The following is an 18,541-nucleotide window of genomic DNA, read 5'->3' as shown; positions in this document are numbered from 1 at the left end:
CTGGTGGGATGTACCGAAGCAGTACTCACCCAGGGCGGGACATAGAAATCCCTGACCGCAACACTGAAGCTCCAAACCGGGCCTCCGCCCGAGCAGCCACAGTCAAGCGGTAATGCCTGGCAAAGGTATGGGCCTTCCCTGCGGCCACCCAAGCCGCTGCAATGGCTTCCTTGCCCATCTTGCCACTGTAGGCTTAGAAGCCTGCAGACCCTTACGAGGACCTGTAAACAGGACAAACAGATGATCCGATTTCCGGAAATCATTGGTCACTTCCAAGTATCTGATGATGACTCGTCTCACATCCAGAAATTGAGAGCAGAGTATTCCTCTGGGTAGACCTCCCTACGAAAGGAAGGGAGACAGAGCTGCTGAATCACATGGAAGCGAAAAACAATCTTGGGCAGGAAGGAAGGCACTGTGCGAATAGTCACTCCTGCCTCAGTGAACTGCAGAAAAAACTCTCGACATGAGAGTGCCTGGAGCTCGGAAACTCTTCTGGCTGAAGTGATAGCCACCAAAAAGACTGCTTTCAACGTCAGGTCTTTCAGAGATGCCCTCGACAAGGGTTCAAAAGGCGGCTTCTGCAATGCTCTTAGCACCAGGTTGAGATTCCACGCAGGCACCACTGAGTGCAGAGGAGGGCGCAGGTGATTAACTCCCTTGAGAAAGCGCACCATATCTGGCTGCGAAGCCAGGGAAGCACCCTTCAGGCGGCCCCTGAAGCAAGCCAGAGCCGCTACCTGAACTTTCATGGAACTGAGCGACAGGCCTATGTCCAGACCTTCTTGCAGGAACGCCAACACTGAAGAAATTGGAGCAGTGAAGGGAGAAAGTGAGCCTGCTTCACACCACGCTGCAAAGATACGCCAAACCCTGGCGTAAGCAGTAGAAGTAGAGCGCTTCCTCGCTCTCAGCATAGTGGCGATGACCTTGTCTGAGAAGCCCTTCTTTCTCAGACGCTGCCGCTCAATAGCCAGGCCGTAAGACCAAAGGGGGAGGGATCCTCCATCACCACGGGACCCTGATGAAACAGGCCCTGCTCCACTGGCAGCCGCAGAGGATCGCCGACTGAGAGCCTGATCAAGTCCGCATACCAGGGACGTCTGGGCCAATCCGGACCCACCAGGATTACCCTGCCGGGATGCTTTGCCACCCGGTCTAGCACCCTGCCCAACATGGGCCAGGGCGGGAACACATAGAGAAGCTCTTGTGTCGGCCACTGTTGAAGAAGAGCATCTACTCCCAGGGATCGAGGGTCCCGTCCTCTGCTGAAAAAGCGCGGCACTTGACAATTGGCCGATGACGCCATCAGATCTAGGCTCGGCTGGCCCCAGCGCTTCGTGATGCCCAAGAACGCCTGAGCAGATAGCTGCCACTCTCCGGGCTCCAAGGTATGGCGACTGAGAAAGTCCGCCTTGACATTCATGACTCCGGCAATGTGGGCCGCTGACAGCTGTTCCAGGTTCGCTTCCGCCCACTGGCATAGATTCATGGCCTCCTTGGCTAGAGGGGCGCTCTTGGTACCTCCCTGGCGGTTGACATAGGCCACAGCCGTGGCATTGTCCGACAGGACCCGTACAGGCTTCAACACCAGTACCGGGATGAACTCCAACAACACCAACCGAATGGCTCTGAGTTCCAGGAGGTTGATAGACCACTTGCCTCTGCAGGAGACCAGAGCCCCTGCGCTGTCCTTCCCAAGCAGTGGGCTCCCCAGCCCATCAAAGAGGCGTCTGTCGTGACGACAATCCACTCCGGGGTCACCAGAGGCATTCCTGCAGACAACTTGTCTGTCTGCGTCCACCAGCTCAGCGCCTTGCGCACTGCTGGGTCCAAGGGAAGGCGCACAGCATAATCCTCCGACATCGGAGTCCAGCGCAGCAGCAGAGATTGTTGTTGTGGTCTCATATGAGCCCTGGCCCAGGGCACTACTTCCATCGTGGCCGTCATAGAGCCCAACAGCTGCACGTAGTCCCAAGCCCGAATAGGAGAGGCTACTAGGAACTAGTCCACCTGAGCCTGAAACTTGACAAACCGATTGTCTGGCAGGAACACACTGCCCACTTGGGTGTCGAATCGAACTCCCAGATACTCCAGGGACTGAGTCGGGCGCAGCTGGCTTTACTCCCAGTTGATGATCCACCCCAGGGAGCTCAAAAGAGCAACCATCCGGTTCACAGCTTTGCCGCACTCTGCATAAGAGGGGGCTTGGATCAACCAGTCGTCCAGATAAGGATGGACTTGAACTCCTTCCTTCCTCAGGAAGGCCGCGATGACCACCATTACTTTGGAGAAGGTCCGCGGAGCAGTAGCCAACCCGAACGGGAGGGCTCTGAACTGGAAGTGTCGGCCCAGTACTGCAAAACGCAGAAAGCGTTGATGAGGAGGCCAGATGGGAATATGCAAGTACGCTTCCTTGATGTCCAAGGATGCCAGGAACTCTCCTGCCTTCACTGCCGCTATAACAGAGCGGAGGGTCTCCATGCGAAAGTGCCGAACTTTCAAGGCCCAATTGACCCCTTTGAGGTCGAGGATAGGCCGTACAGAACCTCCTTTCTTTGGTATCACAAAGAAAAAGGAGTAACATCCCTTGCCAAGCTGATTTTCTGGCACCGGAACGACCGCCCCCAGGCGGATCAGATTGTTCAAGGTCTGCTGCACTACCACAGCTTTGACCGGAGACTTGCAGGGAGAAAGTACAAACCCGTCTTTTAAGGGTCGGCAGAACTCTAGCTTGTAGCCGTCTCTGATGACTTCCAGCACCCAAGCGTCTGAAGTTATTGTGGTCCACTCGCCCATAAACGAGGACAGCCGTCCTCCAATCTGCACTGGGGCGTGGACCAAGGCCCCGTCATTGGGCACGAGACCCTGGGGGAGGACCGGAGGGAGCACCTCCGGGACGGCGGTCTCTGCGAAAGGAATGCTGCTTGGGGGAGAAGTTCCTCTTGAAGGAAGAGGGGGCAGAGGAGCCCGACCTGCCCGGGCGGTACCGACGGGCTTCCTGAAACCGTCCTCTGGAGGTACCAGGGCGAGTACTAGCCCGAACCCTGACCTCTGGTAACTTCTTGCCCTTAGACGTGCCGAGATCGGTCACGATTTTGTCCAGCTCGACCCCAAAGAGCAGCTTGCCTTTAAAAGGCAATCTAGCCAGGCGGGATTTAGAGGCGTGGTCAGCAGACCAATGTTTCAGCCAAAGCCACCGCCGCGCAGAGATTGAGCCATGCCTTTCGCTGAGGCCCTCAAGACATCATACAGCAAGTCTGCCAAATAGGCTAAGCCCGATTCCAGGGCCGGCCAATCAGCCCTCAAGGAAAGATCCGAGGGGAAAGCCCGCTGCACCATAGTCAGGCACGCCCTGGCCACATAGGAGCCGCAAATTGAGGCCTGCAAACTTAAAGCAGCTGCCTCAAAGGACGACCTTAAGGCCGCCTCCAATCTTCTGTCTTGGGCGTCCTTTAGGGCCGTGCCACCTTCCACCGGCAACGCCGTTTTCTTAGTCACCGCAGTGATTAAAGAATCCACGGTAGGCCACAGATAGGCCTCACGTTCACTTTCAGTCAAAGGATAGAGGCGGGACATAGCCCTAGCCACTTTAAGGCTCGCTTCCGGGACATCCCATTGAGCCGCAATTAACGTGTGCATGGCATCATGCACGTGGAAGGTTCTAGGCGGGCGCTTCGTCCCCAGCATAATGGCAGAGCCAACAGGGGCTGAGGGAGAGACGTCCTCCGGAGAGGAAATCTTCAAAGTGTCCATGGCCTGTACCAACAGGTTGGACAAATCCTCTGAGCTAAAAAGCCGCGCTGCAGAGGGGTCATCCGCTCCATCCGAGCGGGGATCCGTCTCCTCCAAGGAATCCGCAAAGGACCGTTGGGAGACCTCAGATACGCTGCCCTCATCTACATCGGAGGAGACAAAGTCCTCCAAGGCCTGGGAATCAACCTGAGGGCGTTTACCTCTGGGAACCTCAACCTCTTTACCAGACGAGGGAGCAGGGGCAGCGTTTTGCATAAGGAAGGCCTGATGCAGCAGCAAAACAAACTCGGGGGAAAACCCCCCAGACTGTGTACTTCCGCAGCCTGGGCAACAGCCCTAGACGCACCCTCAACCGGCGCTCGCAAGAGCGGGGGAGAGACATGCTGCGCATCCAAAATGGCGTCCGGCGCGACACTCCGCGAAGGAGCCGCGCGGGAAGAACGGCGCTTAACTTTAGCCGCTTTTGTGCCGTCGCCCAAATTAAGGGCGTTCATGGCATTAATGTCTCCAACCTCAAGGGCGGCCCAAGAAGAAGCCGTCCGAGCCGCGTGGCCGGCCAAGATGGCGGAGGCGAGGAGCGGGGGATGGGCGTTTATGGCGGGAAAAATCGCCACGCCGGAGGAAGGACCGGGACATTCATCGGCCACGAAACTGTCACCCAACAAGGGCGAATCAGGCTTTAAGACCCCCGCATCCCCTCTAGAAGCGCCCAAGCGATCCGGGGAGCGACTCTTTACGCCCTCGCCCTCCAACGCCATATGCCACGTGGAGATAAATCGGGGAACCCCCTGCCCGCTATAAAAAGGTAAAAATTACCTGCTGTCCGCTCCGAGCTGTAACGACCTGGTGTCCCAGTGAGTAGCTGCAATAAACGTTTAAATAAACGTCGAAATAAACGCCTTTAAGGACGTTCAAAATTTTTTTTTTTTTTTTTAACGGAGCCAGCGGGAGGGGGGAGAAAAGGAGGGACCTGGCACCACCAGGTTTGCACTTGCTCAAAAGAGCCCTCAACCCCAGGCACTCAACAAAACCTAAAAATTAGGCTTGGAGGCCTAGCCAGAGCTGCTGCTGTGTGTGACCACCACCTGCTGAGATAGAGAACATACTGAGGAGTTTCCGGCAGCACATGACCACATATAGGGAGGCAAAAGTTTGCTCTCTATCTCCACCTGCTGGTAGATGGACACAACCCACCAGTCTATGGATTGATCAGCTTGATGATATGGAATATTTTCTTTCATGCAGATCTCTCATTTGTTAAACATACTAAATGGGCTATAAGCCCCTTATGCAGTCCATTGGTTTTCTTATATTTTGTCCTTTTACTGACTTATAAAAACTGGAAATACAGTGAGACAGAATAATAGAATTCAGTAACATCCCAAACTTATTTTTAATGTTTTTAATCATTATTAAAATCACAGCATGTTCATTGGAAGCTTCATACAGAACAAGAAAAAAAAACAACAACAGTGAACCGTCCAAAGTGGCACAATAAAAACTTTTACAGAGACATACCCCAAGAACTCTTCCTCTCCTGTACTCCCTTCCCTCCCTATAAGCCCACCCAACTGTTTCCATTCACCAAAATAACACAACAGATGTACAGATCAGTAGGACCCAAAGCAGTACAAAACAAGTAAAGTCATAAACACAGTTTATACCAAATTGCTTAACCACCCTTAGGTTTTGCCTTTGGATTTAACAAACAGTACCACGTCCTGGCTTTATTTCTGGCTATCCCTACCTTAGAGCTGTGGTTTTGGGCATCTCTCCCTTCTATCCTTGTCTGTCCTTGTCACTGCATTTATATCTTTCCAAAAAAGAAAAAAAAAAGCTGTTTAATCTGCTCTGCAAATATTGTGATGTGACTGTTGTGATCTGATTGTTGTGTTTCTAACTGGTTTATTGATATCTGTTAATCTGAGAACTAGATTTCAGATTTCAAAACTGCCAGAAAGTATTAGATCTCTTTTTCTTTTACTTAAAGTGTGCTGAGCTCTCCCCCACCCCCACCCAGTTTTTCTGCAGACAATTTAAAAGCTTAGTTGTGGCTAAAGCTTCTGTTGAGAGAGCTGGGCCGCCACGGGGTCTTTGCTTGTCTCCTGCCTGAAGGAAACTCACACAGATAATACTTGTTCTGGCTTTATTTCTGGCTATCCCTACCTTAGAGCTGTAGGTTTGGACATTTATGGTGCATTTCTTAACCTTATCTTCCCCTTATCCCAACCAGCTGTGTAAATAAGTGGCTTATCTTATACAGTTCTAGAGATAGGTTTTACAGCAAACACAATCCACAGCAAACATTCCACAGGTTTTAAGTTTAAGCCCACCCACCCCAAGACTGAGACTTCCTATATAGCTGTCACACGGGTGAGGAAAAGTGAGCCCTTGGGCCACTGCCGAGGAGCAGCAGCGGCGGCAGGAAAATCACCCAAACAGGAGGCAAGGCAGACCACAGACAGCCGGGCACAGGCCGGACTGGAGCAGCTGGACTGGAACTTAAGCACTAAGCAGCAGCAGGCGAATAGTCCAAGAATCAAGCAGAGTCTTACCAGCAGGCAGCAAAGCAGAAGGGAAACCAGGAACCCAACAGAGTCTATAGGCTGGCAGCAAACAGAAGTAACCCAGGAATCATGCAGGGTCCTGGGCAGGCCGCAGACAGTAGAATAAACCAGGAAACAAGCAGAGTCGTGGGCAGGCAGCAGACAATAGAATAAACCAGGAAACAAGCAGAGTCTAAGACAGACAAAGCAAGCTTTCAGGGCAGGAACCGCAACAGACCAACAAGAACACAACTGAAGACCTCTGTTGCCAAGGCAAAGCCTGAAACTTCCCAGGTGCTTAATAAAGGTAACATACAATGGAGTTCACCAGGTAAGGGTGCTGCTAAGTTCCAAAAATCCCAAGACAGTCTGGAAGGCTGGAAGATCCGGACCGGACTAACATGGCTTCTGGAACATGGGAAACAGCAAACAGACAGTCCCTCGCAGCCACCAGGTCTAACCACCAGGTGGCGATATGCATGAGAGCATGAAACATGGGCACAATCATGACAATAGCTTTCCTAAATACACTACTTGTCACAAATTAGCTCCTCCCTAATTACAACTATCTCTGAAAAGTAAACCCTTCATTATCACAATATATCCCCAGTCTTCTGCTCAGCATCACAGGCTTACTGCTCTAGATAAAAAGGACATCTGTTAACATATCCATTGGTTGCTAATCAAACATATAAACGGCAAGTGACTGACTCACCTGCAAATGCGCAGTAGAGTCGGAATGCTGAGAGTGTAGAAGTTCAAGCCCCGCCTCCACCAGCAGTACTGAAGGAGTGGAACGCCGGATACTACTCGAATACTATGCTTACTACTGACCACCAGAACAATCTCATATTTTGTGCCTACTGATGGACTTATACTTATGGACTCTATCTCTGTGTTTGGCCTTTTAGCCATACTTTATTAATGCACTGGACCTTTTGTGCCTTACATATAATGAGCCTAGACTAAGACCAAAACCTGTGCAGTTTAGACTTTTACTAGTAGTATGTATTTGTTAACCAGCAGCTAGATAACAAATTGTAGTAGTCAGCAATTTAGGGTTGTATGGAAGGCAGCTGGCTCTGCCAGCCCAGTCTCGTGATCCATGAAGAGAGGCTGTATTGTGTAGATGTGCTGGAACACTGCAATAAGTTACAGTGGGGGAAATAAGTATTTGATCCCTTGCTGATTTTGTAAGTTTGCCCACTGACAAAGACATGAGCAGCCCATAATTGAAGGGTAGGTTATTGGTAACAGTGAGAGATAGCACATCACAAATTAAATCCGGAAAATCACATTGTGGAAAGTATATGAATTTATTTGCATTCTGCAGAGGGAAATAAGTATTTGATCCCTCTGGCAAACAAGACCTAATACTTGGTGGCAAAACCCTTGTTGGCAAGCACAGCGGTCAGACGTCTTCTGTAGTTGATGATGAGGTTTGCACACATGTCAGGAGGAATTTTGGGTCCACTCCTCTTTGCAGATCATCTCTAAATCATTAAGAGTTCTGGGCTGTCGCTTGGCAACTCGCAGCTTCAGCTCCCTCCATAAGTTTTCAATGGGATTAAGGTCTGGTGACTGGCTAGGCCACTCCATGACCCTAATGTGCTTCTTCCTGAGCCACTCCTTTGTTGCCTTGGCTGTATGTTTTGGGTCATTGTCGTGCTGGAAGACCCAGCCACGACCCATTTTAAGGCCCTGGCGGAGGGAAGGAGGTTGTCACTCAGAATTGTACGGTACATGGCCCCATCCATTCTCCCATTGATGCGGTGAAGTAGTCCTGTGCCCTTAGCAGAGAAACACCCCCAAAACATAACATTTCCACCTCCATGCTTGACAGTGGGGACGGTGTTCTTTGGGTCATAGGCAGCATTTCTCTTCCTCCAAACACGGCGAGTTGAGTTCATGCCAAAGAGCTCAATTTTTGTCTCATCTGACCACAGCACCTTCTCCCAATCACTCTCGGCATCATCCAGGTGTTCACTGGCAAACTTCAGACGGGCCGTCACATGTGCCTTCCGGAGCAGGGGGACCTTGCGGGCACTGCAGGATTGCAATCCGTTATGTCGTAATGTGTTACCAATGGTTTTCGTGGTGACAGTGGTCCCAGCTGCCTTGAGATCATTGACAAGTTCCCCCCTTGTAGTTGTAGGCTGATTTCTAACCTTCCTCATGATCAAGGATACCCCACGAGGTGAGATTTTGCGTGGAGCCCCAGATCTTTGTCGATTGACAGTCATTTTGTACTTCTTCCATTTTCTTACTATGGCACCAACAGTTGTCTCCTTCTCGCCCAGCGTCTTACTGATGGTTTTGTAGCCCATTCCAGCCTTGTGCAGGTGTATGATCTTGTCCCTGACATCCTTAGACAGCTCCTTGCTCTTGGCCATTTGTAGAGGTTAGAGTCTGACTGATTCACTGAGTCTGTGGACAGGTGTCTTTCATACAGGTGACCATTGCCGACAGCTGTCTGTCATGCAGGTAACGAGTTGATTTGGAGCATCTACCTGGTCTGTAGGGGCCAGATCTCTTACTGGTTGGTGGGGGATCAAATACTTATTTCCCTCTGCAGAATGCAAATAAATTCATATACTTTCCACAATGTGATTTTCCGGATTTAATTTGTGATGTGCTATCTCTCACTGTTACCAATAACCTACCCTTCAATTATGGGCTGCTCATGTCTTTGTCAGTGGGCAAACTTACAAAATCAGCAAGGGATCAAATACTTATTTCCCCCACTGTACATTTCTTGCAAAGTAACAATTTCTATGAAAGCTATGAAACTGACGTATCTTTTCTCTGTGAGAACTACAGAACTACTAATGTATTGCGCATGTGCCTGTACTGCGCATGTGTGTGTGTGACGTATGATGCGTTTTATGCGCATGACTAGTAATCTGTATAAGAACGAGTGTCAGATGATGCTCGACACACAGTATTCTGAGATTGTACTCGGTGCTGTGTGAATTGCTAGCAATAAAAGTTGTTTTGTTTTGGAACCAATTTGTCTTTCGCCTCCTGATTTTCGGACCCGTTACATTGGCGACCCAGATGGGACAGGAGTAGAAAGGGAAATCGGATTATATTCTTTCCCCTCCCCACTGCAGGCGGATCGGTTCACCGACTCCCCCGGCCGGGAAGGTGGTTAGTGGCCACCGCTGACTTCAGCGTCCACCTCACGGCGGGAGGGCCGATCAATTCCGGCCGGCTGCAAGTGGGACTGTGTGGCTCCGACAAAACAGCTTTCTCATTTTTTTTTTCTCCCCTTTTTCTCTCCGGAGAGACGCGTACGACGGCGCGGCCTGCTGAGACGACGGACAGGCGAGTATACTCAACGTAGTGACCGGCTCGGTAAAGGGCCGAAGAAGAGGATTGATCACCCTCTTAGCCAGTGAATAATACGGGCTAGGTCCCGGAACCTCACTAGGCTTGGGCGAAGAAACCGTACGGGAGGGTTTCTTGTTGTGTGTGAAAGTGTGTGATTGGGCCTGCAGTTCCAGGCTGGGCGACCACGTCCTGGTCAGGCCGAGTGTTGACCCTTCTGTGTCCGGTGGAACGAGACCCCTTACTCCTCCACCATCCCTCTCCCCTTCGTCTGTCTCCTATCCTTTGGCACTCAGGTTAGGATGGGCGGGGGTGGTTCCACACCGCTAGACTTAATGACGGAACACTTTAGCGAAGTGTTCGACCAAGATAAATGCAGTAGGGCCGGGATGATACAGCGATGTCAATTTATGTGGCCCGGGTTAGGAATTGCCGAATGGCCCCCGGAAGGGTCATTTGAGTACGAAAAGGTGGCGGCGATCATGAATATTGTTATAGTTGGGGGAAACCCCGGGTGCCCAGAGGACATCCCCTACATTGAGGCGTGGTTAAGCGTTGTCCGGGACCCGCCCGACTGGGCCCAACATAAGGTAGAAAAGGCCGCCCTTATGGTGATAAAACAGAGGAAGGGGCGGGGAGCTAAACGAACCCCGGCCTTCGCTCTCCAGACTCCGGCAGTCGCTGCCGTTCCGAAGGCCAGGGGAACCGCCCCTATAACGCCCACTGCCCCTTCCGTCAGAGCCCCAGAGGCCACGCCCCGTGCTACCAGTGCGCTTTCAAAACCTAGACCACCCATGAAAGGCCGAGGGAAAGTTCAGGGCCCGCCCGAAAAGGTGCCCCCTAAGGCCCCAGTTCTTGTTACCACGGAAGCCTACGAAGATGATGTGGCGCCTCCTCCATACGTTCCTCTATACCCCGACTTCGCGGACTTGTCGGATGGCCCGGATGACGCTGAGGCCTCCGAGTCCGAGTCGGACACTGGAGACGCTATAATCCCGGCCCCCACAACTAACAGGAAGAGTCACAGAGTAGTGAAAACCGTTACCCGATACCCCCAGTCGAGTCCGAGAAGTACACTTCCGGCTTCCCGGAGGACAGAAGTGACTAACCTATACCCGGTCCGGCAGTCTACGACCTACACCCCTAACCCAGTGGCCGATGCCCAGCCCATTCAGTCGACCGTCTACAGCCACGTCCCCTTCTCCAGCGCTGACCTATATAACTGGAAGTTGCACGGACCATCTTATGATCAGAAACCCGAACAACTGATAGAACTGGTAGAAGGCATCATTTACAGTTATAATCCCACGTGGGCCGACCTCAGGCAGTTGAGCGCCCACATCCTGACCACTGAAGAACGCTGCCTTCTACAGCAAAATATGGAACAAGCGATCCGAGACGCCAACCCGGGAAATGCTAACGTACAGGCCATCCTAGATACAGAAGCCCCTACCGCGGTCCCTGCATGGGACTACCGGACCGAGGAAGGACAGGCCGTCATTCGCCGGTACCAACAGGCATACCTGGCGGCCCTTAAGAAGGGAAAACAGAAAATTACAAATATGGGAAAAATTCACAATATAGTTCAACAGAAGAATGAAAGTCCGGGGGACTTCCTCGAGCGCCTTATGGATGCATTCAGGAGACATAGTCCAATAAACCCCGAGGACCCCAAAAACGTCTCCACAGTGGTCATGAGTTTTGTTAGCCAGTCAGCACCCGACATACGGAGGAAACTCCAGAGAACCGAAGGATTTGAAGGGATGGGCATCAGCCAACTGAAGGCCATAGCTGATCGCGTGTTCGGATACCGCGACCAAGAAGAGAAGGCCGAAGCCCGGAAGGAGTCCACCAGGCGGATGCGCGAGAATGCGGATGTGTTAGCCACAGTGCTGGAAGAACGCTTAGGGTCCAGGCCACGGGGCAGAGGTAGAGGCCGAGGGGGGAGAGGAACACGGTCCCCCTTAGGACGCAACCAATGCGCAAACTGTCGGGAGGAAGGGCACTGGTGGGCGGACTGTCCGGAGAAACCGCGTGATCAGAAGAGGGGGGGGGAAGACGCCGACCACCCAAAGGCCCCCAGACAAGGACAACGAGGACGGGGTCGCGGCCGGGAACGGGCCGAACAGCAGGAATGGCAGATGGCCCTGGACGCCACCCGGGACCATACGGCATGAAGGGACCGGGAGGGCAGAGTCCCCACTGACCCTCTGGTGGAGATCCGCGTGGGGACGCAATTGATGAAGGCCCTCCTAGACACGGGGGCCCAACGCTCCGTCATAACCACAGCCATCGCCCCGGCCACAAAAGAAACTATACCAATTATCGGTGCTTCTGGAAAATCGCTCACAGCCCCCCTCCTCAGGGAACGCCAAGTCCAGATCGGTGGGACGATGGTGTCTCACCAGTTCATCCATATCCCCGAGTGCCCCGTCCCCCTGATTGGCCGCGACCTACTGTGCAAACTCCAAGCCACCCTGAAGTTCAAACCAACGGGCGAAGTGGAAGCCCATTTCGAAGACCAACCAGTGACGCTCCTCTGCCCGGTGCGGGAGGAATGGAGACTATATGCCCCCCTTATTGCAGGCCCTGACGACGGCCGCTATTACCAGGACACCCCTTTCGCACAACAGAGAAGGGACCTAATGGAAGAGGTGCCCAACGTATGGGCGGAGGTGAATCCTGGTGGACTGGCCGTCAACGCCATCCCCCTCTGGATCGAACTCAAACCAAATGCCCAAGTTGTCAACCAAGGACAATATCACATCCCTTATGCAGCCCGGCATAGCATGCAAACACACTTACAGAAACTCCTTCAGCAAGGGGTCCTTAGACCTGTTAGATCTGCTTGGAACACCCCATTATTGCCCGTGAAGAAGCCAGGAACATCGGAGTATAGGCCCGTCCAAGACTTGAGGAAGGTCAACAACCAGGTAGCCGACATAGTTGCCCTCGTACCGAACCCTTATTCCATCCTCGCCCAGGTGCCAGCCCAGAGCAAGTGGTATAGCGTCATTGATCTGAAGGACGCCTTCTTCTCCATCCCCCTTGCTGCCGACAGCCAGAAGTTGTTTGCCTTCACGTGGGAAGACTTACAGACTGGTAATAAGCAGCAGTTCACCTGGACACGACTCCCCCAGGGATTCAAGAACTCCCCACCCTCTTCGGCGACCAACTCGCTCAGGACCTGAAGACGTATCAGGACGAGTATGGGCCGGTCGTCCAATACGTGGATGACCTGTTGGTGGCCCGTGAAACGTACACGGACTGTGCAGAAGCTACCCTTTCCCTCTTGAAAACCCTGGAAGCCCAGGGGTACCGGGCCAGTCGCAAGAAGGCCCAGATATGCGAAATCGAAGTCGAGTATCTGGGATTTCACCTCCGAGAAGGAACCCGGAGGCTCGGTACCCCCCGAACCCAAGCTATCCGCAACCAACCCACTCCTGCAAATAAGAAGGAACTACGGGCACTCCTCGGAGCTGCTGGATATTGCCGCATTTGGATCATCAACTTTGCCATCCTGACCCACAGTTTGTATGCCAAACTGAAAGGACCTGAACTCGAGGGCCAAAACCTCCAGTGGGAGAAACACGAACTGAAAGCCCTTCAGGACCTTAAGGATGCCCTTGTGGCCCCACCAGCGCTCGGACTGCCGGACGTGACTAAGCCGTTCCACTTGTTCATCGACGAAAAGAAGGGATTGGCACTTGGGGTCCTTACTCAACTGGTCGGCACCTGGCAACGCCCTGTAGCATATCTCTCCAAGGGAATGGACAACGTGGCACGAGGATGGCCAGGCTGCCTACGAAGCATTGCGGCTGCCTGTCTGCTGATACACGAGGCCAACAAGCTCACCTTCGGCCAAACACTCTTTGTAACTACGCCCCACACCATCCGCGGCCTACTCGAGAGGCACGGACCCAGATGGATGACCAACTCCCGATTGGTCAAATACCAAGCCCTCCTGTGCGAAAATCCGGAGGTACGGATCCTGGACACAACTAACCTTAATCCCGCTACTCTCCTTCCGGCCCCTGAACCACCACTCCACGACTGTGAAGAGGTAATGGCCACTGTGCACTCGAGCAGACCTGACCTGAAGGACCAACCCTGGCAAGGGGGCATCACCCTTTTTACCGATGGAAGCAGCCAGGTGATAGAGGGAATTCGAAGAGCTGGCTATGCGGTGGTGTCTGAGGACCATGTGATCGAGGCTATGGCTCTGACACCCGGAACATCAGCCCAGAAAGCGGAGCTGATCGCCCTCACCAGAGCCCAGAGCCCTGAAGGAAAAGTTGTTAACATTTACACCGACTCCAAATACGCTTTCCTCACCCTCCAGGTGCACGGAGCCTTGTACAAGGAGAGGGGATTTCTGACAGCTGAGGGGAAAGGACTTGCAAATGCCGCTGAGATCTGCCAGTTACTCGAATCAGTATGGAAACCGAAGAAGGTGGCTGTGATGCACTGCAGGGCCCACACCGGGAGAACGGACCCTATCGCCCGGGGAAATCAGCGGGCAGACGACGCTGCAAAAAGAGCAAGTCAACTCCCTTACCTTTCTTGTTCCTCTGACCCTGTACTCGTTGTTCACCTCCCCACCGAGATCCCTATCTATGCCCCACAAGAGACGGAGTGGGCCCGGCAGGAGGGCCTGGAGTCACGTAATGGCTGGTGGATGCTACAAGACGGACGCATATGGATACCCGAAGCCCTGGCGTGGACTGTGGCCAAGGAGGCCCACGACCGTACACACCTGGGCAAGGAAGCTCTGGGACGTCTACTCGAGAAGACCTACTACATCAACAAACTGTCCCTGTGGACCAAAAATGCTTCCAGCCAATGCGTAACTTGTGCTCGGAACAACCCCAGAACGGGGCCCGGTCCTATACCAGGACATGTTCTCCGGGGCACTAGCCCATTCCACGTTTGCCAGATTGACTTCACGCATATGCCCCCGGCCCGGGGCTACAAAGCCATCCTCGTCGCTGTGTGTACCTACACTGGATGGATTGAAGCTCAGCCCACCAGAACGGAAATGGCGAAGGAAGTCACCTCCTTATTGATCCATCACATCCTGCCGAGATACGGCCTCCCCAAACAGATAAACTCTGACAACGGCCCTGCATTCGCCAGCGAAGTTACACAACAGCTCAGTACGAGACTGGGCCTCGACTGGAAGTTGCATTGTGCCTGGAGGCCCCAGAGCAGTGGTGTAGTGGAGAGGGCTAACCGATCCCTGAAGAACCAGCTGGCCAAGCTATGCCAAGAAGCTAAAGCCAAATGGCCCGACCTGCTTCCACTGGCCTTGCTACATCTTAGGTGTACCCCCAAGGCCACAGGCCTTACTCCTTATGAAATGATGTATGCTAGACCACCACCACTACCCTCTTTTCCCGACTCCTTGCAGATACAGGGCGAGAATTCCTTAGTGAGACAGATGAAAGCCTTACGCGAGGTAGTGCAGGACATCCAACAATACACTGAGAGTGTAGGTCCCTTAGTCCTCACCAGTCCTACACACCAGTTTAGGGTGGGGGATGAGGTTTGGGTAAAGGAGTGGGATGAATCGGACTGTCTGAAACCCAAATGGAAAGGGCCCTCCCTTGTTCTCCTAACAACCCCAACCGCTGTCAAAATTGCAGGAAACCCAGTGTGGATACATTGGACCCGACTGAAGCCTGCTGCTCCTACTAGCAGCACCCCGAAGCGTTGGACTGCGCATCAACATCCTGACGCTCCACTACGGCTGACCCTCAGAAAGACGTGAACCGGTAGATTCATGCCTGCTCAGCAACGGGACCCCAACTTTTGGACCCACTGTGTCTTTGGCTCTGCGTTTATTGTAGCCATAATCATGGGCCTTACCATCTTCTTGCTGCAAAGGCTCGGATACCTCCCACCATATATATGATGATGCTGAGTCTACTCCTCCTCCTTTGCTCAGTCCCGAGCTATCACCCCTTGAGCCAGAACTGTACTGAATGTTTGCGCCTGGTGCGCCATCGTATAGAAGGAGGGTACCACCTAGTCACCACCCTCATCCACCAGTCGCAGCCCCCGGACAGCGGTTGTCGGCTCCTTCCGACTTGCGCCATCATCACCCCGGCTGGCCTCCAACAGTTCCACAGGTGCCTCCTAGGCAACCTCACCGTCTGTCATAGCCCCACCAAGCCAAGATACTACAATGTCACCCTCAGTGTAGGACTCCCTGCGTATGTGGTGGGGTCCCCGGGGGTTGAAGGGGATGGCATTCTGTATTACGTTAATTCCACCCGTATCCTTGCTGGCGGGGCCCAAACTGTGGCTACACTCACCTTCGACGTTTGTGCCGCCATGGACAAACACCCTTGGTCCCGTAAGTGTGGAAGCCAAAGTTGGCGTGAGGCATATGTGAACGACCACAAGTATGTCTGCCCCTTCAGTCCAGACATGAGATGCTGTTCCCCTTGGGTTTGGCTCCCGTGTGCCGGCGACACTCGAGCCTCGGGCTGGGAACGAGTATGCGCTTACACGGGAGGAGGATATACCGGATGCACCGGCCTGGGCGAATTTTGTCGAGGTTCTGGTAACTATGTGTCCCTAGACTGGCCCATCCGAGGCCACGACATGCCATGGAGAGGAACGTGGGGCCTTGGCATTGACGGAGGAGGAATGGATCCGCTGACGTATATTACCATATATCAAAGCCTCGAAACAAAGCCTCCCACGCACTACCAGACTACTGTCGTTGGGTACCAAGAAGTATTCGATGAAATCGCTCGCGCTGAAGAAGCAGCGACTAAGTTCCCCAATTCCCCAGAAGCGCGGAATATGTTCCTTAACCTGGCCGAAAACATTGCCTTCTCCCTGGGGATTACCAACTGTTTCGTCTGTGGAGGCACCGATATGGGTGAGCAATGGCCTTGGGAAGCGAGGGAGATCCGACAACAGACATGGGATGCGCTCAACACCACAAACATTACCTTTCCCCAGCGCCCGAAGCCGTACGAGTGGGCCCTGAGAACCAATATCATAGGTACTCTCTGCGCTAGTCGAGCGCCATCGAAGCGTTATTCTGTACCCGTGGGAGATTCCGCTTGCACGGGGGTCCTTCAGTTTAACGGGAGTCGACATACCTGGTGGCAGACGGACCGCCTGCCTGCCCCGGAGCCCATCTGGACTGAACCCACCTTGAACGCAACGTGGACACACGGAGGGAATGCCTCCCTTAAGTGGGTAGCCCCGGAGGGCTACTACTATATTTGCGGGCGCCGGGCTTATGAACAGCTCCCGGCCTGCTGGTACGGTACCTGTCTCTTGGGCACCGTCCGACCTAGTTTCTTCCTTCTGCCCCTGCGAGTCGGCGAGACGTTGGGCATCCCCCTTTACATGGAAAAGGGGCCTGATAACATTGGCAGACGTAAACGGTCCCTCCCAAGCACCAAACCCAAAGTCCAGATAGGAGACTGGAAGGACAACGAGTGGCCGCCAGAACGTATCATTCATTACTATGGACCGGCCACATGGGCTGAAGATGGTACATACGGGTACCGTACTCCTATCTACATGCTGAACCGCATTATCCGCTTGCAGGCAGTGCTCGAGATCCTTACCAATGATTCGGCCTTTGCCCTCAACATTCTAGCCCGACAGAACACTAAGCTTATTACCGCAGTTTACCAAAATCGCTTGGCTCTCGACTACCTCTTGGCCCAGGAAGGAGGGGTGTGTGGCAAGTTTAACCTCAGTAACTGCTGCTTGCAGATTGATGACCAAAGCCAAGTCATCAGCGAGATAACTGACCGGATGGTCAAATTGGCCCACGTCCCCGTCCAAACCTGGAACAGCGCGTGGGATTGGACTTCCTCCCTAACCAGCTGGTTGCCGACCTCCGGGAGCCTAAAGGGCCTCCTCGTCATGGGGGGCCTGTTTTTGCTGTCCTGCCTATTAATACCTTTGTCTTTTCCCTTAGTTTTCAGGTGTCTCCACTCCACCATGGAAAGCATCGCTGACCGCCGAGCTGCTGCCCAACTTATGGCTCTCCAGATGTACTCCCCCATTCCCCAGTCTGATGAAGCTGACGATGAAGCACCTTGTGGCTGACGTGCACCTTTCACCTCCTGAGTCACTTAATGGGCCAGTACCCTTGTGTCAGCATAAGACCGGATACAAAGGGGGGGGATTCCACTAGGGGCCCTCCGTCTCAACCCCGGCGAAGCAACCAACGGCTGCGCAAGGGCTTAGGGCTCGCTTGTTGCCTCCCTCGCTAACTACCCTTGTCCTTTCTTTCTTTTTTTAGGGTTCATGGAGGTGATACTCTCCACCAGATGGATGTTCAAGTATCAAAAGGGGGGATGAAGGAGTGGAACGCCGGATACTACTCGAATACTATGCTTACTACTGACCACCAGAACAATCTCATATTTTGTGCCTACTGATGGACTTATACTTATGGACTCTATCTCTGTGTTTGGCCTTTTAGCCATACTTTATTAATGCACTGGACCTTTTGTGCCTTACATATAATGAGCCTAGACTAAGACCAAAACCTGTGCAGTTTAGACTTTTACTAGTAGTATGTATTTGTTAACCAGCAGTTAGATAACAAATTGTAGTAGTCAGCAATTTAGGGTTGTATGGAAGGCAGCTGGCTCTGCCAGCCCAGTCTCGTGATCCATGAAGAGAGGCTGTATTGTGTAGATGTGCTGGAACACTGCAATAAGTTACATTTCTTGCAAAGTAACAATTTCTATGAAAGCTATGAAACTGACGTATCTTTTCTCTGTGAGAACTACAGAACTACTAATGTATTGCGCATGTGCCTGTACTGCGCATGTGTGTGTGTGACGTATGATGCGTTTTATGCGCATGACTAGTAATCTGTATAAGAACGAGTGTCAGATGACGCTCGACACACAGTATTCTGA

Source organism: Microcaecilia unicolor, chromosome 7 (assembly GCF_901765095.1).
Source record: "Microcaecilia unicolor chromosome 7, aMicUni1.1, whole genome shotgun sequence".
In the NCBI taxonomy this organism is placed as follows: domain Eukaryota; kingdom Metazoa; phylum Chordata; class Amphibia; order Gymnophiona; family Siphonopidae; genus Microcaecilia; species Microcaecilia unicolor.
The sequence above is the reverse complement of the archived record's forward strand: the minus strand, read 5'-3'. Positions refer to the sequence as shown.